Genomic DNA, 25,134 nt, shown 5'->3' on the forward strand with positions numbered 1-25,134 from the left:
CCACAGGCATATGTGCTGGTTTTCACACATGACACTCCCATTTCCATTTCACATCTCCTTTAAACTGGTTGTCCTCTATGCCTGAAATGTTCTTCTTCTTAGAATCTCTGAATTTCAGCAAAATTTTTCCTGATCTCCAAGTCTCCTTCTAATTTATGAATAATAGCTAATGTTTACATTTAAATTAGGAAAGTGCTTTGCATAGTTAATCTCATAATAATTATAATTTGTTGTTGTTTTTATTTAGTCTGTATCCATCTCTTCATGACACTATTTGGGGCTTTCTTGGAAAATATATTGGAGAGTATTGCCATTTCCTTTCCCAACTCATTTTGCAGAGGAGAAAATTGAGGCAAACAGAGTTAAGTAACTTGCTCAGGGGCAAAGACATATCTGTATATCAGGGACACAATAGTTTCTCAGTTAAGTTTTGAACTCAAGTCTTCCTGACTACAGGTCCAGCACTCTATCCAATGCACCACCTAGCTGCAAATCTAAATGGTAAATGTTATTATTCTCCTCAGGTAATACATGAGGTTATCATGACTCATAATAGTGAAACTGCTTAATAAATGTAGATTGATTGATTGAAGGGACTTGCCCAGAATCTCACAACTACTATATGTATCAGGTTTTCCTAATTCTAATCCTATTCTCCACCTATTGCAACAATTTGTTTCCTCATGATTCAGAGTCAAAATTCATTGTTTTTTCTTTTTTTTTTAAACCCTTACCTTCCATCTTAGAGTCAATACTGCATATTGGCTCCAAGGCAGAAAAGTGGTAAGGGTTAGGCAATGGGGGTCAAGTGACTTGCCCAGGGGGTCACACAGCTGGGAAGTGTCTGAGGCCAGATTTGAACCTAGGACCTCCTGTCTCTAGGCCTGGCTCTCAATTCACTGAGCCACCCAGCTGCCCCCTGTTGTTTTTTTCTTAATTTGGCATTGTCCTTTATTTGTATAAATTGAGTTTACAATAGAAAATGAATATGAGTGGAATCTTTCACAAATCAAACTATAAATATAATATGATTTCTGGCAGTCTCCCTCCCAACCTCGACTCCCTCTGAGGGATATATATGGGTTCTAATGATTTATTTGATTTTTTCCAAATGCAAATAGTAACGCAGGAAAGCATGCAACTCAGACTCAAGCCATGTGGTCTTAATGCAGATAGGAATCAGTGAAATTTTTAGCAACATACACTATATGAGATTGTTTTTAGGATTTTATATCTTATTTTCAGCATATGGAACATTTTAAATAGCTGACTAGTACCAAAGATGAACAAATGATTTTCAACCTCTTAACAAAGAAGCTTTCTCTACATCTATGATTCAGTAGATACAAAAACAGATATTATAAAAATTTTGGCTTCCTGCCTGTTACCTGTCTTGTGTAAACAAGAGTCCTCATATAACAAATGACACTCTTCATTGCTCACTTGTGCTCATTACTTCCCTGGAGAGATTTTTGATGAATGCCATTTTGTTCAGTAATTTTGTTGCTAAAGCATTCTCCCTAACAAAAGGTCCCAGAATCCTGCCCACTAAAATATTTCTCACTTATTTCAAGTCTAATTATAATAGTCTAATAACCTAAAATGTTTCCATGTGTTCATCTAGAATCAATATTGCTTCTGAACAGTAGGCTATGAGAACCTCTAAACTTAACTTTGTAAGTGTAAAAAATCCATCATCTAAATAATTAATTTCTTGGCTTCTTATAATTATGTAAGCATAGTAATGTACTAAATGACATTTTGGATTTGGAATAAGGAATTCATAACCAATAATGCTGTTTCCAGGTGAAATGAAAGGAGGTAAAGCACCCCCCTTTGTTAGAGATCATCTAGAAGACACTGAAAACATTGTAAATGAAGTTCATTATCAAGCATGGATTGGATTAGATGCCTCAAAGGTCTTTTCCAACAGTAATATTTTGTGGGATTTTGTGACTTTTCAAAAGCTCAACGATGTGTGGAAATGCATTCATGTAATCATTCATATAATAGAATCATAAAATTTAGGGCTTAGAGATACTTTCAAGGCCATCTGGTTCACTCCTACTTTATAAATGAGGAACTTTAAACTTCTGAAGTCAGTTATCAAGTTAGAGGTTACACAGGAAGTAAGCAGCAAGACTATATAATATAAATCCCTGTCTTCTGATTCCAAAGTTAGTTCTTTTCCTACTGAACTCTCAATCAGATAGTATTCACATGTGACCTTTTTAAAAGAAAATTTACAAAAGGGAGTAATATAACCAGTGAAGTTCCTTTTCCAACTATTTGTCCTACATTGAACAAGTAATAACAGAATGCCTTATTAAAATGCTTCCTTGCTCATAATCAGGCTGTATTAGACACAGACAAAAGTGCCAAGAGAGGAAGTTTATCAGAACATAGAAGGCATTCTTTCTGACATATCCTTTCCTGATGATCTGATGAGGAACTTAGCTACTTCCAATGGAAGGGAAGGAGAAAAGATGGAGAAAGGGTATGAATGGCTAGACAGTTGTCTTACCATTCTATCTATGCTTTTTATCTTCTCCCCTTATTAAAGCAAGAAAAGATTTGACATCATTATATTTATTCTTTGATTAAAACTTGGGCATAGCAATTCATATTCAAGTTGCAAAAAAAATCTTAGCTTGTTTGAACTATGAACTGAAACTAATGAGCAGTCAGGACAATTTATACAATAACATTGTAAAGGAAAACAACTTTAAGAACTTTAAGAACTATGAACATTACGACTGTCCATGAGAAATTATGGTGAAACAAACTATGTCTTTACCTCATGTCAGAAAAGTTATAGACTTAGGATGTAGAATAATAAGAATTTTATGAACATTATGAATATTTGTTACAAGGAATTTGTTTTCCTTTTCTTTTCCAATGATATGGAGGAAAGAGAAAATGTTCTGATTTTTATGTAAAAATAAGGTAGGAGGTGCTACAAATGTAAAAGATTACATGAACTTGCAAATAAGTTCACTGAATTATTTAGTTTCACTCAATTGTTTTACTTTATTATAAAAGATTTCTCCCAAAGTGAGAGTAATCTTGAAATATTTGTAATGTAAAAACTAAAGAATGATCAAAATTCTGAAAATCAAAAGAGATCTTTAAAGATTGAAATAAAGATGAATTGAAAAATAATTGAAATCATTTTAAAGTCAATAAAATGTGTAAACTTTTAACTACCTTGATTAAAAGGTAGAGAAAAACAAGCTAGAACATATGAAGTGATTATGAATCATTTTGACCAATTAAGTGCCAACAAATTGATAATTTAAATAAAATATGGGGATATATACTAAAGTATAAAAGATTAAAATCAACAGAACAAATAGATATTTTAAATTCCCCAGTATCAGAGAAAGAAATTGAATAAACCAATGATGATGGGGGTGGGGAGAACAGAACCAGAGGGATTTAGAAATACCTAGCAATCAATTCCATTATCAAATAAACTTTACAAAATAGGAAATATACAAACATTTATTAAGCCCTTGTTATGTGCTAGGCATTTTACTAAGCACTGAAAATATAAATACAAGTAGAAAAAGTCTCTGCTCTCAAAGAGTAACTTACATTTTGTTGGGGAAAGCTAAAACATAAAAGACAATGGGAAAGCAGAGGTAAAGAGTGTGGAAATGTAGAAAAAGTCTCAGAGAAGTATCAAGAATGTAGGTTGGAGAGGAATGAAGGCAAAGGAACCAATCCTATCAAATTTCCTGGATGATATAACTATGCTTTTGATGCTGATCCTTCATGAATACACAAATTTTTATTAAAATATTAATAAAGAACTTATAGGGAAACATCAAAAAGATTCCCAATGTGATCAGAGAATATTCACTGCACATCAAGAATGAAAGGTTGGTTCAATGTTTTAAAAAAGAAACTATAATAGATTATAATTATAAAAATAATCAAATTAATATGATTATATTATTATGCACAAAAATGCTTTGAGAAAAATAAAATATTTATTTCATAAAAAATACAAAGAGCAAAGGAACAATTATATTGAACCTCTCCTTAATGAAGTAAGTCATTTTTATATGAAAGTAAGACATTAAACAAGACTTTTTTAATTAGATTAGAGGTAAAGATATCCATTACCAGTATTATTTAAATATAAATTGACAGAATAAGCATTGCCAAAAGGGAAGAAATCTCACTTTTTTTTAGATATGATAGTCTTCAAAGGAAATCCTACAATGCCAACTACAAGTCAGTTAATATCCTCAGTAAAAAATAGCAAGATATGAAACAAACCCAAACACTCACCTTACTTTCAAAATCCAGTTGAAATAGCTAGAAAGAGAAATTCCATTCAAAATAACTACTGAACCAAGTCTTGTCTTGGACACTTCCTGTGTGCCCCTAGAAAGTTACTTAAACCTTATTGTATAGCCCTTACCACTCTTCTGCCTTGGACCCTCTATTCAGTATCGATTTTAAGACAGAAGATAAGGATTTTTTTAAAAAGCCTACTGCATATTTAAAATATTTAGGAGTCCAAACAAAAAGACACAGAATCTATATGTATATATATATATATATATATATATATATATATATATACACACACACACACACACAACTACAAAACCCTCCTTATAGAAATAAAGACAAACTAAAACAGTTAAAACAATTGGAAAATTATTAGTTGCTCATTACTAGGCCAAGACAATATAATTTAAATGACAATACTATCTAAGTTAACTTGTTTATTCTGTGTCAAATGAATCCAAAAATTTAGAAGAGCAAGAAGAGAAGAAATGGAGTCACTCAGAGTACAAAGTTTTTTTTTAAAGAGTTTAGAAGACAGGGTGAATTTGGTTAGGATGATAGAATCTAATGCAGGTCATTTTCATAGTTTTGTTTTTTCAAAGATGGACATATTGCCATGTTTTTGATTCAATGTAAGAAACCAAGGAGAGATTGAATATCACACATAGTGGGAGCAATCTGCTAGGGAAAATAAGGAGAAGGGACAAATCAAGGATACATGAAGAGAAATTAGTTTTAGATGGGAGGAGTACTTTTGTGTCAGGGATAGGAATAAAAGAGAAGAGAGAAAGTAGAACATTAGGAAATTGTGACATAAGGAGAAGAAAGTCCCTGATGAAATGGACTTGATTTTCTAGTAAAGAATGTGAATTCCAGGAGGGAGTTCTGGGAGAGGCTTTGAGAGAGAAGAGATTTGGAACAGTGACTTGGGTGAAGAGGATATTGAATTAATTACAAAGGAGTAAACAGAAAGAAGAAAGAGCAAGAGACGAATTAGTCAAATAACCTTAGCACCCCACATTTGAAAGGTTATCCTGCCCAAGATTAAATATTTTCTTAAAGTCTTCATAAAGTGGCCATGTGCCCAGTCCCATCAATATTTTCCTGGCAAAAAATAACATGACAGATTGTAGATTTTCACAGAGTTAATAAAATTGGTGGATTTAGTCACCATTTCCATTCAGTGTTAATTTCCAATTACTTCACCATAGAAGTATCCAAGGGAAATCCACAACATCTGAACCCAGGCAATACAAAACTTTATTATATTGTCTGAGCCAAGTTCTTACCCTTTATACTTCCCCACCTTTCATGTTTTCCTTTGTGAATCCATATCCAGTATTCTAATTTGATTTATAATGTAAAATTTCAATGGTAAGTCCTCATAGTTTCTATAAAACTGAAAATTCTTAGCCTATAAAATACTCTGACAGAAAGGATAGAGAAAATGAGAGAGTTCAACAGAGGTGATAGAATTTTCATTATATTTTTATACTTCATGGCACATCCAAGACAATTTCTTAGCACACTTATGCACCCACATTTCTAACTAAACATTGCCTACATATACATATACTCAGAGAGAGAAAGGGAGGGAGGGAGAAAATGGGAAGGGAAAGAGAATACATAAAACTTAATTCTTGAATTAAAAAAACCTAGGTTCATATTCTACCTTCATATCTTTTAGGTATTAGACCTTGAGGAAGTCATTTGCCCTCCTCTGAGCCTCAGAATCTTCATCTGTGAAATTGGAGGTAATAAAAATATCTACCTATTAAATTTTGGGAGGACATAGTAAAATAATTTGGGAAAAAAAAAGCACTTTTCAAACCTTAAAACAATATATAAATATCCACTACAAGATTATTATTGTATTATTGGGCATAATCTACCCTCATTCCTCTTTCTTTCAATCACAAGAATGTTAAAAATTGGTCTATATATAGGGAAGTGAAATACTTGGCTTATTTATTCCTGGATCTTGCCTAGTGTCTATGAGAATAGAAAAAAAAAATAATTGAGAATCTGGCAGTCCTTTTTTCTGGTAGGTGGGGTGTAGTAGAAAAAGTATGTTTTATATACACTGGGGCTGTTTTTTCTTTAAAGGGAAAGACATGCCCCTCCTGGGGATTCAGTTGGCCTCAGAGACTAATGTTTGATTATTGGTTCATTTTGCTTGACTCTGGCAGCATAAAAGATCCAAATTATGGGCAACTGGTGTCACAAAGGTTTTAGCAGCATTCCTATTGCCCAGCAATAAGGAAGGTATACCGTCCTAGCCAAATGTTGCAGATTACTGAAATGAATAAGGCATTAGGAATTATGCCCTGTTTAATCTTATCAGTAAAGTATATATCTCTTTACCTGTTTAGAGCTTTAGGGTTATGACTTATGAGCACCAAACTACATTCTAATAAGGAGCTTAAATCATTGAACTGGTTATATAATCTCAGCTTGGCTCAGAATTAGACAGTTTTCACAAGGGATAGTGTAAACTAGCTGGCTCTTGAACTACATCACTAGAATATGTTCTACAAGAAAAGGAGGAGCTGGCACCCCACTATACCTTCTGATGACCCTGGGCCCCTCATTTCTTATAACTACATTTTAAGGATCAGGTTATCTTAACTAGCCCTGGTCTCTGGCCTTGCACTGATGGCTAAGGAGAGTTAAACAAAGGGGAAATAAAATTCTTATACACTTGGCCTAGGAGGAATTGGGAGATGAATTAATGTATGGCATTGGAGATATTGGAGTGAGACAGCATTTTTTACAGAAAAGATTGAGGAGGAACTGAAACCATTCCCCTATCTCTCTCAGGGAACAAACCCTTGATATAGGTAGTCTGAAAAGGACAATACAAAGTTCCTTTTTTTAGCTTCTACAAAGACCAAAGAGGAGTGCATCTTCTTTGTACTTAGGCTCTCACTTTCCAAAAGTTTCAGCTTTGAGAGAAACTGATTTCACAGGCAACACCAGACCAACTTTCTAAACAAAGCATATGTATAGGCTAATACAGAGAGGACAGCAGATCTCATGTTTTTGTTGAGACATTGTTTTACTTTGTACTCTACTTTTTGTTTTAATTCCAAATAGCATTTTCTGCCTGGCAATAAGGAAAGCACATAAAGATTCTATCAAATTTAATTGTAAGTTTTATATCAAGAATTTGGTGCTAAGGTCTTAAATTCTCTATTTTTCCGCTCTACTGTCAATCTGAACTCTAAACAGGTTTTGTTAAGAGGCAAAGAGATTTATACCCCCATCACATCTCTGTGGAATACCTGTCTTTTGTCAGAACTTTCCACAATTGCACATTATGTACTCAGGAGGGACCTAGAGCTGGAAAAACAGGGTCACATAGACTAGGAAAAAAAATGTTTTTAAGCCATCTGGCAAGGTGTCTTTTTTTCAGTCAAATATCTTGAACACAATATACTACCATATGTGTTCCATTTCTCTACAAATGATGACAAATGGCCACTTCCACTTATTAATCTAGCATAAGCAACAAATTAGGTTAGTTTGGGCAAAATATATTATTACTATTCAATACATGGGCCACCTTCCTAGAACACATCACCCAATTTTCCTTTCTCCCAATTTTAGATATTTTTTACCCCCAAGGCACACTTGCTAACAACTTTTTTCTTTCCATTGTATGATTTTGTGAGCAAACAATTAAAATACCAGTATACCTAAGCATACACACACATATATATTATATGTATGTATATACATATATAATTTAGTGTTCTCATCAATTAAACCCTAACAAGAATTTATCTGACATAGATAAGCATATACATAATGGGCATTATTCTGCATGGTGATTAGGTATACATAATAAGTGATCCATGCAATTAGACTGTAATTACTTTAACTTTTACACATACACAAAACGAATAAACAAGCACTCCCAAAGTCATAGTGGATGGAGAGGCAAGGAAGAAACTATGGCAAACAGGCAGCTGCTCAGCCTCTCTGAAGATCCCCGAATCTATAAACCAGAGGGATTCATTTCTTCAGAAAAGGGGGAACACAGTCCAGTCATTCAGGGGGTTCTCATGGCTAATAAGTACATCTGCCACTAAGTGCTGAGAGACAAGGCAGAATGTGCCCTGGCATCCTAATGCTGGCTTGATTCAAGACAAAGTAACCCTCACAAACCTCCAGCCATTTATCTAATTATAGTAGCAATCGAGATGAAGTTGTTGAGTCGTGTCTGACTCTTGTGAGTGACCCCATCTATGGTTTTCTTGGCAAAGATACTAGACAGTGGTTTGCCATTTCCCTCTCTATCTCATTTTATACATGAGGAAACCATGTGATTTGTCCATGGTCACATAGGTAGTAAGTGTCTGAGGTCAGATTTGAATGGTGCTGCCAAACTGTGATAGAAACTGTACCATTGTTACATGAGTAGGAAGCTCCCTCAACTGATGCAAGTCAACACTTCTCTGCAGCTTGTTCTTTTAGTTTTTGCCTAGTACATTCAAAGGTTAAGTGACTTGCCCAGGCTGACACAGGCTGTGTTGAAGGAGGATGTAGACCTTGGTTCTTCCTGGCTTTGAAGTCAGCTCTCTATCCACTATATTACATTGCCTCTCATCAAATAATAATAATAATAATTGTCATTTATATGGCTCTTTAAAGTTTGCATTGCTGTATCTCCACCTCCAGAGAAAGAACTGATATAATAGAAACATAGCAAGACATAGTTTTATGTATACATATATCTTTTTTGTTAAATGATGCTTTCTCTCTTAAAGGGAGGGGAAGAAGAGTGGGAGATAGTTTAATGTGTTTTAACATAATAAATAAATAAATATTTTAAAACACTAAAAAGTAAACAGATTTTCTTGGTTGATAAAAGAAAGTTTACATTGCACTTTATGTGTGTAGCTCATTTGAGATTCCAAAATCATTCTTTTAGGTGGTACTACAGAAATTATTAACTCCATTTAACAAATGAGGAAACTGAGTATCAGCAAAACTAAATGATTTGTGAGAACTATATAGCTTATATATACCAAACCTCTGTCCTGAACTAACCTAACCTCTCTCCTGAACTCCAATCTCACATCTCTAACTGCCTACTGGACAGTACAACCTGTCCCATGGACATCTAAAACTCTTTGGTTCCAAAGCTGAATTTATTATCATTCTTCCCAAAATATCCCCTCTTCCTCATTTCTCTTTTACTCTCCAGGCTACCATCACTTTCTCAGTTACCTACACTTGAAACCAAGAAGCCATCTACCACTCTTTATTGTCTTTCATCCCTCATATCCAAATAGTTAGCAAGTCTTGTCATTGCTACATTTGTAACATCTTTCACATACACTCCCTCATTTTTTCTGATAATGCCACCACCCTGCTGTGGCTACTCATCCCACTCATCTCCCCATACCTGGACTATCACAATGACCTGCTTCAAGTACATCCCCACTGAGACCACCCTTTACTCAGTTGTCAAAAGGATGATCTTTCTAAAGATCTGGTCTGACCATGTCAACTCCTCTATTCAATAAACTCCTGAGACTTCCTTTGATCTTCAGCACCAAGTATAAGGTTCTCTATTTGCCTTTCAAAGCTCTGATACTTCCTACTTTTCCAGTTTTCTTTCATATTACTTCCCTCAGTGTACTCTGGAATCCAATGCCACTGCTCCATGCTCTTTTTTTTTTAGGCAGAAAGTTTGAAGTAAAAACTATTGTAGGCTTAAACATTTACATTGGTTCCATAAGGAATCAACCTCTTTATTCCTGTTCTGTCCAGTAGGGAGAGGAAGAGTTGGTCAGCTGAAGGAAGTAGCCAAAATGAAACAGTTTCTCAGTCTGTTTCCCAGGCCCAGAAACAAAGGCTATTTTCCTCCCAGGGCTATTGCCTTTGAAATGATGGACACAATGTAGCTGCTTTATTTCTTTTTCTTTTTCCCCTCCTTCCATACCAACAAGTTACTGTTATTCTGCATGAAATGTGTTCCTCATATGAGACACTCCATTTCCCATCTCTAAGCATTTTTGCTGACTTTGATCGTGCCTGGGATTCTTTGCTTTCTTATCTTTTCCTATTAGTTTTAAAGAACCACTTTCTGCAAGAAGCCTTTCCTTATCCTCCTTCAGGTTAGTATCTTCCTCTGAGGCTATTCCCTAATTTATATGGTAGGATAAATGCATAAATGTATAGATATATAGACAGACAGAGACAGACAGACAGACAGACAGACAGACAGACAGACAGATAGATAGATAGATAGATAGATAGATAGATAGATAGATAGATAGATAGATAGTTGGATGATGAATGGATAGATGGAGGGATGGAGGGATGGAAGAATGAATGGATAAAGAGAGAGGCAGGCAGACAGACAGATAATAGAAAGATGGATGGATAGGTACAGGAGAGAGGAAATATATATATATATACATATATATATATATATATACAGACAAGAGAAATGTATTTATATACTTAGGATACATATCTGTATATGTAAATATAAACATATAGATACATAGACAAAAGAAAAAAAAAACAGTCCTTTCCAAATTCTCTTCATCCAATATTCTGCTGTCGGATAGTATAACAGCTGACATTTAAGTAATCACTTTTAAGGTTTGCAAAGGATTTTATATGTCTCATCTCCTCTGACCATTACAATCCTATGAGGATCACATCCTACTTCAAGTCTTTCCTTATTCCAATTCATCCTCCTTATAACTATAAGGTCAAGTTATTCATCATTCACTACTTCACAGGATTAGTCCTCTGGGGATACATGACCAAAAAGTGCCATTCTTTAGTTCTTACTACCACAAACATTTTTTTCAAATGAAATCAGATTAAGTATCCAATAATAAACAAAAAAAATTCACAATGCTGCTTGAAGAACTGGAAAAGAAGAAACTTTGCCTCTATGACAATGCTTTGATATTTCATTTTGATGAATCTATATTTCTTAACATGAATATTCCCTCCAATCATACAAAACTCAATTCACATGCGTCTTTTACTCCTGTTCGACTTATTCACATCCTTCAGTAAACTTTCCACAGGGGTCCCTCCACTGTACTAGGGCCCTTCTTCATCTCTCATCATCATTAAATTAGAGACATTACAAAATAAAGGTTGTCCATCTGCTATCCGCCATAGTTTTTTTTTGTTTTTGTTTTGTTTTGTTTTGTTTCATGGCTGACCTATCTTCCTTTATAATCATGTACTTTGATAATTTCACTAATGTTGTTTATGATGTGCCATTTTTCTTTGGTAATGTATTAGAGTTTATTATCCTCTCCTCTATCCCAACTACAACGTGAATTTTTCCATAGCTCTTTGGATGACCCACAATTTTTAATTTTTAAGACTATTCACAGTCAAATAGTATCACTGGAAGAATCTTGGTCATAAAAGATGGGCCTTTGTTTTAGGGGAGGTTTGGAGTCATTAAAAGCTCTTTGCAATTTTCCACATGCAATCCAGTCTGTTTTCTTCTTCCCACTTAATTCCTGACCCTGTTTATTGCTTGTCTTTAGTATTACTTAGAGATAACAAAATATTTATTATATCACTTAGAGATTAATTAATTTGTTGGCTCTGTAGGGGGTCCATCCAACCATATACCATTAAGGAAAGGAGTGAAGGAAACAAGCAAAACAGAAAAAAGTAAGGCAGTGGGTATATACCATCTAGAAAATTCTGTCCTGCTATGCTTTCCAAAACATCCCAGACTGGAAAAGGGCTTCCCTCTTCACTACTGCAGTTTTCTCAGCTCTTCTTAGGCTGAGAGGACAGACCTAGAGTCAGAATCAGGAGGGTTATTTTGTAAAACTGACAACTGTCATCCAATATGAAATGGGTGTTGTAACAGGCATTTCCTTCCAAGATACTTGTTTTCAGCTGGTCAGTATATTTCTGGTCTGGTTTCTGTCTCCTTCCATCACAATTAACCAACATGAGATCATGTAAGCTGGTGGTTGACAGTTCTGTGCCTTTATGACCAGACTTTTGAATATTATTCTCAGCTCCCTTCCTTGGAAAATACTTCACAACCTTCAATAAGTAAACTGCTGAAAAGTTATATAAGCACACTGATTCAATTGAGATCTGATGGTTCTCAGTTTTCTGCAATAAAATCTTTCCCAACTCAGCTTTTTTGAAGCTGGGGGTTCATTAAATGTCATACTGAGCTATCATAGGAGGGGCAAGGTAATGTGTATTATTGTGGGTGGTGGCTGTGTGCCTTCAGACCATGACCAGGCTTTCCTTCTGTGGGGTTCTTTCCAGACTCAAAATTCTGTGGTCCTTTCTTTCCTTGGTGTTGTCTGACACCAAGATTGTTTAAATAAAACCCTCCTATTCCTTTCCAGGGCAGGAGTCCTAGACCAAAGGAGAGCCTACAATTCTGTTGCTAAATCCACAGATATTTCCACATGGCTGACAGGCTGAGTCCAGCACGTGCAATAGAGTTGTCTATTGCTTGGGAAGGTGAGCCATGTGTTCATCAGACACTGTTGTTTTTCTGAGTGCTTCTCAGCAGATACTGCAGGGTAATGAGTCAAAGGGTGTAGCCTCCTGCCAACCACACATGGACACCTCCATTGTCTTAGCTGCCAAATGGTTCTTCATGATCTCTGATCCTTACTTACACTGAACTTACACTGAAAAACACTAATGTTCTGGGCTTGATCAGGTCACATTGGACTACCTAGACTTTCTCTCTTTTTTTATTTTTAGAAGTGCTTTATTTCTTTCTTAATTATGCCATAGTGAATGGTTTCTCCCTGAGGGTTTTGTAGGAAAGTGACTGTTCCCATTAGCCCTCGCTGCCAAGATTTCCCAACCAGATTGGCATGACTTAATTGTCAGTACTGTATGCTATTTTGCCTTATATTCTTATGTGTTGATTTGTGCATAGGGTCAATAAATATGAATTATCCTATCTTATCCAATAAGTGATTGACTCATTCTCAAATATATATATATAGATATATAGATATATATACACAATGTACCAGAGACTGTACTGAGCACTTTTCAAGTATTGCTCATTCCATCCCCACACCAACCCTGTGAAGTAGATGATAATATTATGCCTCTTTTTTAGATTAGGAAATTGAGGCAGACAGAGGTTGATTGATATGCCAGGATCATAAAGTTAGTAAGGGTATCAAACCAAATTGGAATCCAGGTCTTTCTGACTCCAAGACCAACACTCTATTGATTATGCAACCTAGCCCCCATTAAATTATCTAGAAATGTCGTCTACCTTCAGAGAGAAAACCAATGGACTCTGAATGCAGACTGAAGCATACTCTTTTGCTTAATTTATTTTTCATGCCTTTTTTAATAACATGGCTAATATTGAACTATATTTTGCATGACTTCACAAAATTGATATATGTCTTACCTTATCAATGAGGTGGGAGAGCTGTAGAGAGGGAGAGAATTTGGAACCTAGATTTTTTTTAAACATTATTTTATTTAGTCATTTCCAAACATTAATCATTGGAGACAAAGATCATTTTCTTTTCCTCCCACCCACCTCTTCCATAGCCGACACACAATTCCACTGGGTATCACATGTGTTCTTGATTCAAACCCATTTCCATGTTGTTGGTATTTGCATTAGAGTGTTCATTTAGAATCTCTCCTCAGACATGTCTCCTCAACCCCTGTAGTCAAGCAGTTGCTTTTCCTCGGTGTTTTTACTCCCAGAGTTTGACCTCTGCTTGAGGATAGTGTTTTTTCTTCTAGATCCCTGCAGATTGTTGAGGGACATTGCATTGACAATAATGGAGAAGTTCATTACGTTCGATTGTACCACAGTGTGTCAGTCTCTGTGTACAATGTTTTCCTGGTTCTGCTCCTCTCGCTCTGCATCACTTCCTGGAGGTTGTTCCAGTCTCCATGTAATTCCTCCACAATTCCTTTTTGCACAATAGTATTCCATCACCAACATATACCACAATTTGTTCAGCCATTCCCCAATTGAAGGGCATCCCCTCATTTTCCAATTTTTTGCCACCACAAAGAGTGCAGCTATGAATATTCTTGTACAAATCTTTTTCCTTATTATCTCTTTGGGGTACAAACCCAGTAGTGCTATGGCTGGATCAAAGGGCAGACAGTCTTTTATCGCCCTTTGGGCATAGTTCCAAATTGCCCTCCAGAATGGTTGGATCAATTCCCAACTCCACCAGCAATGAATTATTGTCCTGACTTTGCCACATCCCCTCCAGCATTCATTACTTTCCTTTGCTGTCATGTTAGCCAATCTGCTAGGTGTGAGGTGATACCTCAGAGTTGCTTTGATTTGCATCTCTCTGATTATTAGAGATTTATAACACTTTTTCATGTGCTTATTGTTTTGATTTCTTTAACTGAAAACTGCCTATTCATGTCCCTTGCCCATTTATCAATTGGAGAATGGCTTGATTTTTTGTACAATTGATTTAGCTCTTTGTAAATTTGAGTAATTAGACCTTTGTCAGAGGTTTTTATGAAGATTGTTTCCCAATTTGTTGCTTCCCATCTGATTTTAGTTACATTGGTTTTGTTTGTACAAAACCTTTTTAATTTGATGTAGTCAAAATTATTTATTTTACATTTTGTGACTCTTTCTAAGTTGTGCTTGGTTTTAAAATCTTTCCCTTCCCAAAGGTCTGACATGTATACTATTCTGTGTTCGCCTAATTTACTTATAGTTTCCTTCTTTATGTTCAAGTCATTCACCCATTTTGAATTTATCTTGGTGTAGGGTGTGAGGTGTTGATCCAAACCTAATCTCTCCCACACTGTCTTCCAATTTTCCCAGCAGATTTTATCAAATAGTGGATTTTTGTCCCAAAATCTGGGATCATTGGGTTTGTCATATATTGTCTTGCTGAGGTCACTTACCCCCAGTCTATTCCACTGATCCTCCTTTCTGTCTCTTAGCCAGTACCAAATTGTTTCGATGACCGCTGCTTTATAATATAGTTTGAGATCTGGGACTGCAAGGCCCCCTTCCTTTGTATTTTTTTTCATTATTTCCCTGGATATCCTTGATCCTTTGTTCTTCCAAATGATTGTTGTTATGGTTTTTTCTAAATCAGTAAAAAAAAAAATTGGAAGTTCAATGGGTATGGCACTAAATAGATAAATAAGTTTGGGTAGAATGGTCGTTTTTATTATATTGGCTCTTCCTACCCATGAGCAGTTAATGTTTTTCCAATTGCTCAAGTCTAGTTTTAGTTGTGTGGAGAGTGTTTTGTAGTTGTGTTCAAATAGTTCCTGTGTTTGTCTCAGGAGATAGATTCCTAAGTCTTTTATTTTGTCTAAGGTTATTTTTAATAGGATTTCTCTTTTTAGAACTTGCTACTGAGCTGTGTTGGAAATATATAGAAATGCTGATGACTTATGTGGGTTTATTTTGTATCCTGCAACTTTGCTAAAGTTGTTGATTATTTCAATTAGCTTTTTGGTTGAATCTCTAGGATTCTTTAAGTAGATCATCATGTCATCCACAAAAAGTAATAACTTGGTCTCCTCCTTGCCTATTTTGATGCCTTCAATTTGTTTTTCTTCTCTAATTGCTACCGCTAGTGTTCCTAGTACAATGTCAAATAGTAGAGGTGATAATGGGCATCCTTGTTTCACTCCTGATCTTAATGGGAATGGATTTAGTTTATCCCCATTGCAGATGATATTAGCTGATGGTTTTAGATATATACTGTTTATTATTTTTAGGAATGACCCTTCTATTCCTATGCTTTCTAGTGTTTTTAATAGGAATGGGTGTTGTATTTTATCAAAGGCTTTTTCTGCGTCTATTGAGATAATCATGTGGTTCTTGTTGGTTTGCTTGTTGATGTGGTCGATTATGTGGATAGTTTTCCTAATGTTGAACCAGCCCTGCATCCCTGGTATAAATCCTACTTGATCATGGTGGATGACCCTTCTGATCACTTGCTGGAGTCTTTTTGCTAGTATCCTATTTAAGATTTTTGCATCTATATTCATTAGGGAGATTGGCCTATAGTTTTCTTTCTCTGTTTTTGGCCTGCCTGGCTTTGGAATCAGTACCATGTTTGTGTCATAAAAGGAATTTGGTAGAACTCCCTCTTTGCTTATTATGTCAAATAGTTTGTATAGTATTGGAATTGGCTGTTCTTTGAATGTTTGATAGAATTAACTTGTGAATCCATCTGGCCCTGGGGATTTTTTCTTAGGGAGTTCTTTGATGGCCTGTTGGATTTCATTTTTCTGATATGGGATTATTTAAGAAATCTATTTCTCCTTCTGTTAGTCTAGGCAGTTTGTATTTTTGTATATATTTGTCCATATCGCCTAGATTGGTATATTTGTTGCCGTATAATTGGGCAAAGTAATTTTTAATGATTGCCTTAATTTCCTCCTCATTGGAGGTGATGTCCCCCTTTTCATCTTTGATGCTTTTTATTTTGCTTTTAATTTGTTTTTCTTCTTTCCTTTTTTAAATTAGATTGACCAGTACTTTGTCTATTTTCTTTGTTTTTTCAAAGTACCAGCTTCTAGTCTTATTTATTAGTTCAATAGTTCTATCACTTTCGATTTTATTAATTTGTCCCTTGGTTTTTAGGATCTCTGGTTTGGTTTTCTTTTGGGGTTTTTTTAATTTGTTCGCTTTCAAGTTTTTTTTAATTGCATTTCCAATTCATTGATCTCTGCCCTCCCACTAAGGGATATGAATTTTCCTCTGATTACTGCTTTGGCTGCATCCCATAAGGCTTGAAAGGATGTCTCACCATTGTCATTTTCCTTGATGAAATTATTGTTTCTATGATTTGTTCTCTAACCAATTTTGGAGTATCATATTATTTAATTTCCAATTAATTTTTGATTTGGTTCTCCATGTACCCTTACTGATCATTATTTTTATAGCCTAAAAAAACCTGGAAAAGCTGCATTTATTGTTTCTGCTTTTCTGCATTTGTATGCCATGTTTTTGTGACCTAGTGTATGGTCAGTCTTTGTGAATGTGCCATGTGGTGCTGAGAAGAAGGTGTATTCCTTTTTGTCCCTATTTATTTTTCTCCATATGTCTATTAACTCTAATTTTTCTAAGATTTCATTCACTTCTTTTACCTCTTTCTTATTTATTTTTTGATTTGATTTATCTAAATTTGATAGTGGTGGTTCAAATCTCCCACTAATATGGTTTTACTGTCTATTTCCTCCTTCAATTCTCCTAGTTTCTCCATTAGAAATTTGGGTGCTATACTATTTGGTGCATACATGTTGATTAGTGATATTTCCTCATTATCTAAAGTCCCTTTTAACAAAATATAGTTACCTTCCCTATCCCTTTTAATCAGGTCTATTTTTGCTTTGGCTTTGTCTGATATAATGATTGCAAATCCTGCCTTCTTTCTATCAGTTGAGGCCCAGAAGGTCTTACTCTATCCTTTAATTTTGACCTTGTGGGTGTCTACCCACCTCATGTGTGTTTCTTGAAGACAACATATGGTAGGGTTTGGGATTCTAATCCATTCTGCTATTCATCTACATTTTATGGGTGAGTTCATCCCATTCACATTCAAAATTATGAATGTCACTTGTGGATTCCCTGGCATTTTGATATCTTCCCCTAATTCTGACCTTTCTTCTTTAGCTATAACCTTTTAAGCCAGTGATTTACTTTAAATCAGTCCCTCTAGTCCCCTCCCTTGATATGTTTCCCTCTCTAGCCCCTCACTTTTGTTCCCTCCCCCTTCCCCCTCTCCTTCCCTCCATTTTTGTGTTCCCTCCCCCGCTAACCCTCCTTGGTTTTCCTTCTCCCTTACCCTGTTGGATAAGATAAAGTTCAAGATCCCAATGGATCTGGATGCTCTTCCCTCTCAGAGTTGATTTCACAGAGAGTAAGGTTTAAGTAAAAACTCTCTTCCTCTCCGTCTTATAGAAGAATTCTTCCCCTCCCCTCCCCTTCCCATCTGTATCTTTGAGTGAGAAAGATTATTCTATTTAGTTATTTTTTCTATTTCTTGGAGTATATCTTAGTACCATCACCAATTCCTCCTCCCCATTTTTCTTTCTATTTCCCCCCCTTTCTCCATATCATCTTGATTCCCCAAACGTTCCTTATGCATGATTCTTTTTACTACTCTAATGATGCATACAATTTTTGAGAGTTACACATTACAATTTCCCCACATATTAATATATATAATGTGATATAAATGTAGTCCTTATAGAAGAGAGTTTGAATAAAAGAAAAAGATAACATTTTTCTCCTTTTCCCTTTCCTTCATATTTACCTTTTCATGTTTCTCTTGCTCTTTGTGTTTATGTGTCAAACTTTCCACAGAGCTCTGGTCTTTTCTTTACAAACACTTGGAAATCTTGTATTTTGTTGAATGCCCATCCTTTTCCCTGGAAGTACATAGTCACTTTTGATGGATAGCTGATTTTTGTTTGAAGACCCAGCTCTCTTGCTTTTCTGAATATCATGTTCCATGCCTTACACTCGTTCAGAGTGGAAATTGCTAGGTCCTGTGTGACCCTGATTGATGTTCCTGTATATCTGAATTGTCTTTTTCTGGCTTCTTGTAAGATTTTTTCTTTTGCTTGAAAGCTTTGGAATTTGGCAATTACATTCCTGGGAGTTGTCTTTTGGGGATTTAGTATAGAGGGTGTTCTGTGAACTCTTTCAATGCATATTTTGTCCCCTTGTTCTAGAATCTCTGGGCAGTTTTCTTTGATGATATCTTGTATTATAATGTCGAGATTATTGCTTATTTCTGGTTTTTCTGGAAGGCCAATGATTCTTAGATTGCCTCTCCTTCCTCTGTTTTCCAGGTCTGTTACCTTGTCAGTGAGATATTTTATGTTATCTTCTAATTACTTAGTCTTTTGATTTTGTTTCATTAATTCTTGCTCTTTTGAAAGATCATTGTCTTCTGGTTGCCTGATTCTGACCTTTAAAGACTGGTTTTCCTCTTCAGTTTGGTCTGACCTGTTTTTTGAGGCTTCAAGCTATTTCTGCATTTGCATATTTTGGTCTCTTAGATTGCTGAGTTCCTTTTGCATTGTTTCCCATTTTTCCTGCCAGAAGTCTTCCATCTTTTTGATAATTTCTGATTTAAATTCTTCAAGAGTTTGTAGAGAATTTCCATTTCCATTGGAAGGTTTTGGAGCATTTGTTTGTGTTTCCTCTTCTATCTTCTCTGTTTTATATTTTTGCTCCCCTTCTTCTTGCTTTTCTTGGTGTTTGGAGGCTTTTGTACTTCTGCCCTGTTTGCCTATGGTTTTTTCTCCCCTTTCCAATCAGAAATTTGAGTGAGGAGTACTGGCTCTTAGTGTATCTGTCTAATGTTCTGAGGCTTTAGCCCCTGGCAAATTGTCCATTCTCCGCAGCTGTGCTGTCTTCCCTGGGAGGCCCAGGGTCTGCCCTCCCCTGCCTGCCAGCGTTTCGGGTGTTATTGGTCTCAGTTCCCTCCAGTTGCTTCTCCGCTGCCTTACTTCCATGCTCTGAGCCTGGCACAGCACTGTCCACAAAGTACCTCAGTGCCTTTGCTGGCTCCAAGGTTCCTGTCCTTTCAGAGGGCCCTGTACTCTAAGGGGTGAGGACTCCTGATGGGATTAGGTTCAGCTGGGTTGGTTTGGATGTTCCCTGAGGCAAAAACTTCCAGTGAGACTCCGATGGAAGGACCCAGGCAGGGGGCAACATGCTCCCCCTGTCTCCCTCAGGGTGCTTCCCTGCAGTCTGTGTTGGACACCCCAAGACTGGCCCAGGTTGCTTTTAAGGTGCACCCCTAAGAGCAGCACCTTTGCCGGCCCTGAGGTTCCCACTGCTGCTGTGGGCTCAGCACTCTGGGCTGGGGAGGAAGGGCTCCTGGGACCTTCCTTCTGCCTTCCTCTTAGACCTGAGTGTTCTAGGATTCTGGCTTTTGGGGGGCATACCTTTTGATTTGAGTTCAGAAGGAGGGTTTCCCTGGCTCTGTTCTGTTGTTAAGTTTGAATTTCAGTCCCCTAGGAGCATTCAGTTTGTGATAGGTAAGGAAGGGTTTTCAGAGGTCTGAACTTTTGCTGCTTCTAAGCCACCATCTTGACCGGAAGTCTGGAACCTAGATTTTTTTTAATGAATTTTTAATAATCTTAAAAATAGGCGACCTTTATTCACTTGGATATTTAAGGCAAACTTTTAAACTGATGAGGCATTATTTAGAAACCTCTTCAGTTTTCCAGATTGATGTCTATTGGTGCAATTGGTATAATATCATCCTCAAACAAGAGCCCCTTTGCCACCTATTTGAACACTGGGCTAAATATACTCCATAATAGTGACAAACATTTTCAATGATCATATATCGATGTCATATGCCACACTTAATAACTAGAGGATCATTGACCAAGTTTATTTACTGGTGTTTCTTTGAAGTTGTATAAACACTGTTAATAAGGCTTCATTTTCCCAACTACATCATTTTTAAATAGACAAAAACCAATATATGACTGAAAATACATGCTCTGCTGCAACATGTCTTTCATGTAAGTCTGTTGCCTTCACAAATTTTCCTCAAGGATGTCCCTAATACATGGCAAGTTATTCTCATTAAAGATTTTCAACTTGTCATTCTGTCTTCAAAGATTCTTCTTAATCTAACACTATGATTTTCCCCAAAGATTTTCTAGTGATGGGGAAGTAAGCATATAACCACTACTGACAGATCATTAGTTACCTATTTTCAAGAATAATAATATTAGCTAAGATTTATTGTATATGGAGTATTAAGATCTGCAAAGAATTTATTGATGATGCAAAGCATCATGTCATCTTTTTCTTTTAACATTTTATTTTCCCCCAATTATATATAAAAACAATTTTTAACATTCTTTTGAAATGTTGAGTTTATACTGTCCCCTTTTCTTATTCCTTTTCTATTCTATTTACCTGAAGGGTAAGATTGATTTCCATATTCAAATTAGTGTATATGTTATTCCTTCTTTGAGCCAATTCTAATGAGAATTATCCCCATGTCAAATTCTTCTATCTCTCCCTCCAGTATAAAAGCTAATTGATGCCTTTTTTATGTGGGGTAATTTATCCAATTCTAACTCTCCATTCTGTTTTCTCCCAGTGATTCCTCTTTCTATCTCCTTAATTTTCTATTTTAGGTATCATCCCATAATAGTCAACTTATACCTAAATACTCTGTCTTGTGTCAGTGATAGCAAACTTTTTAGAGACCAAATGCCCAAACTACAACCCTCATACTACATGTGTGCTTCTCAGCTTATCCCAGACAGGGGAGGGAGGAAGTACTCCCATTGGGCCACTGGGCAGAGGGGCAAGTCAATGAGAAATGTCCTCAGGCATGTGTGGAGAGGGGGAAGGGAGCAACCCCTTCCAGTATGCATGCCAAAGGCTTGTCAACATGGGTTTATGTATACTCCTGACTGCCCTACTAATGATAAAGCTCTTAGGAGCTACAAGTATCATCTTTTCATGTAGAGATATAAACAGTTTAACTTTATTGAATTCCTTATGATTATTCTTTCATGTTTGCCTTTTTATACTTCTCTTTATTCTTATATTCGAGAGTCAGATTTTCTGTTCAGCTCCAGTGTTTTCATGAGTGCTTAAAAATCCTCTATTTCTTTGAATATCCAATTTTCTCCTTTAGAGTTATACTCAGTTCTCCTGACTAACTGATTCTTGATTATAATCCTAGCTCCTTTGTCTAAAGCTGCTGGTTTTTTTAATCCTAATTTTAGTTGTTTCTTTTTAACAACTTTCAATACTTTCTCTTTGACCTGGGAGCTCTAGAATTTGGCTATAATAGTCCTGAGAATTTTCATTTGGGATCTGTTTTAGGAAATGATTGGTTAATTCTTTTCATTTCTATTTTATCCTCTGGGTCTAGAATATCCTCTGGGTCTAGAATTCCTTGATAATTTCTTGAAAGATGATGTCTAGACTTTTTTTTTCATCCTGGCTTTCAGGTAGTCCAATCATTCTGAAGTTATCTGTCTCCAATATATTTTTCAGGTCAGAGTTATTTCACACCTATTTTTTCAGTCTGTGGACTATGTTTGATTGCTTCTTAATGTCTCATAGAATCATTAGAGTCCAGTTACCCACATCTAATTTGTAAGGAATTATTTTCTTCAGCCAGCTTTTGTAACTCTTTTCCCATTTGTGTAATTCGACTTTTTAAAGAATTCTTTTCTTCAGTGAATTTTTGTATATTTTTTCCTTTGTGGCTGATCCTGCTTTTTAAAGAACTATATGTATCTTTTGCCATTTGGTCTGTTTTATTTTTTAGGATATTTTTATTCAGCATTTTTTGCATCTCCTTTACCAAGTGGTTGTCTCTTTTTCATTATTTTCTTGCATCACTCTCATTTCTTTTCCCAATTTTTCCTCTACCTCTCTTTGAGCTCTTCTAGAAATTATCTTTGGACCTGATACTAATTGACATTTTTTCTTTGAGGCTTTGGATACAACAGTTTTAATTTTGTGGTCTTCTGAGTTTGTGTTTGGATTTTACCTGTCATCATACTAACTTTCTATGATCAATTTCTTTTTGTTGTTTGCTCATTTTTCCAATTTTCTTTGACTTTTAACTTTAAAAACTGTTGAAGTTTGGTTCTACTCCTGAGGTAGAGGGGACACTGTCCCAAGCTTGAGGGTTTTTGTGCAGCTGCTATCAAAGTTAATTCTAGGGATCTATAAGCTTTCTGTTCTTCCAAGGTGGTATGATCTAAAAAGAGGTATGTTTACTACTCTCCTGGCCTGTGTTCTGGTCTGTGAGTAATCAGAGTATTCTTTTCTGCCCTCAAATTGTGACAAGAGTGCCTGATGCCCTGGAGTCACAAACACATGTTCACTAGTACTCCTCCTCACCCTGGGGCTGCAACTCAATACTTCAATTTGGATGTGTTTATAGGCAAGGCAACAGAGTCCTATATCAGTGTCAGCAAAGGGACCCCTAGAAACACCTTCTTGTATCATCTCATTAATGACCACAACACCCTTTGTCTATGGTCAGTGTTCCTATTATTCCCATTTTATAGATGAGGGGAAAAGGATCTGAGAAGATAAGATTACACAGCTAGTAAATATCTGAGGCAGGATTAGAACTCATCTGTTCCTGACTTGAAGTTTAGTGTTTTATCCACTATGCCACCTACCTGACTAAGGTAGTATTCATACAACTATTTGGTATCCTCTACTCTTAGTTATCTTGAGAATCAATCTCTCAATGCCTTAAAAATTGTATCACTTACTATACAAAACTCCAATGTTTATATTTGGTCTAGTCCAGTTGCTATTTTCATCTTTGTTTTCTTTAGTATCATTTCTGTTTCCTCAAACAATGCATGGGGCCAGTGATGAGAAAGTCCAAATGTAGTAATTCCCCTCTCATTGGTGATGAAAATAATCATTTATAAGACTCTTAAGAGATCTTTTCCATTTTTCATCTCTTTGTGTACTTCCTTCCAATTTCATCTTTAAATGCTTTAGGGATAATCTGGCTTAATAAAAATCTCTGGCCAAGTTTTTTGGAAACTTTTTTTATCCCTCCACTGTTTCACCCTGTTCTATGGTGCAATACTGTTCATCATCTCCCACTATCTTCCACTTTAATATTTTACAAAAGAATTTATATTCTAAACTAGTGTTGGCTTTGGTTACTAAGTATTTGCTGACTGAAGTAGTTTCTGTGATCTTTTGGGACCATCGCTGTGATAATTGATTTATGGCAATAAAATCTCCTAAGGTAATAGCAATAGTCTGTATTGATGTCTGAACTAATTACTTAACATGTTTTATCATCAATAGCTTGTTTAAATAGTTCATTTTTCAAAAGCAATTGCATGCCTTATCTTTTCATTTTTCTATTTCATAGTAGTTTGAATTTAATTTTTATCTTTGCTCTAATAAGACTATACAGACAACTGACTATGAAATGACTTCCCATAGGGTTGCAAGTAGCTTCCTTTCTATTAAAATAAAATTGATTTCATTTTTGACATGTTGTTTCTTTTTTCACAATGCCCAGAGCCCTTGAAATCTCTTCTTAAAGAAAATAAAATTTATCTTTTTAACTTAAACTAACAATTATCTCACCTCCTCCACCTCCAAACTCCTCCTGAAGAACCATCCTTTATAACAGAGAATAAAGAGGGAAAAATATAACAATAAAAGATAAACCTTTACTTGATTCCACTTCTTTCCTACTACAAAAAAAGATGCCATCATAAATATGTTATTGTATGTGTCCTTGCTTTCTATCATTGATTTATTTGGGTTGCATGCCTAACAGTATAATCTCTAGATCAAGAACATGAACATTTTTATCACTTTCTTCACATAATTCCAAATTGCTTTCCAAACCAATTCTCAACTCTACGAATGTGTCTTTCATAGCTCCCCCCATACAACATTGACTATTACCATCTTTTGTCATTTTTTTCCAATTTTTCTGGTTGTGAAGTGAAAAGAAACTTTGGAATCATTTTAATTTGCTTTTCTCTCATTATTAGTGATTTGGAGCAATCAATCATATGGTTGTTAATACTTTACAATTCTTTTAGTAATTCTGTTCATATGCTTTGAGCCTTTATTTGTTGCATAATGGCTTAAGTTTTTCAATTTCATGAAGTTGAAATATCAATTCTGTTCTAAAATGTAGATAACTGTGTAAACTACAAGCCTTTGGCCTCTTTTTTCCCTTTAATACTTTTTCCTTAATGTTTTCCTTCATAGTTTTGACCTGCCTTTGCATTGAAGTCTTAGAGAGTTAAAATAAATGTTGAAGGCTGAATAAAGTTCTTTAGAGTCTTATACTCTCTCATAGA

Source organism: Monodelphis domestica, chromosome 2 (genome assembly GCF_027887165.1).
Source record: "Monodelphis domestica isolate mMonDom1 chromosome 2, mMonDom1.pri, whole genome shotgun sequence".
Classification (NCBI taxonomy): domain Eukaryota; kingdom Metazoa; phylum Chordata; class Mammalia; order Didelphimorphia; family Didelphidae; genus Monodelphis; species Monodelphis domestica.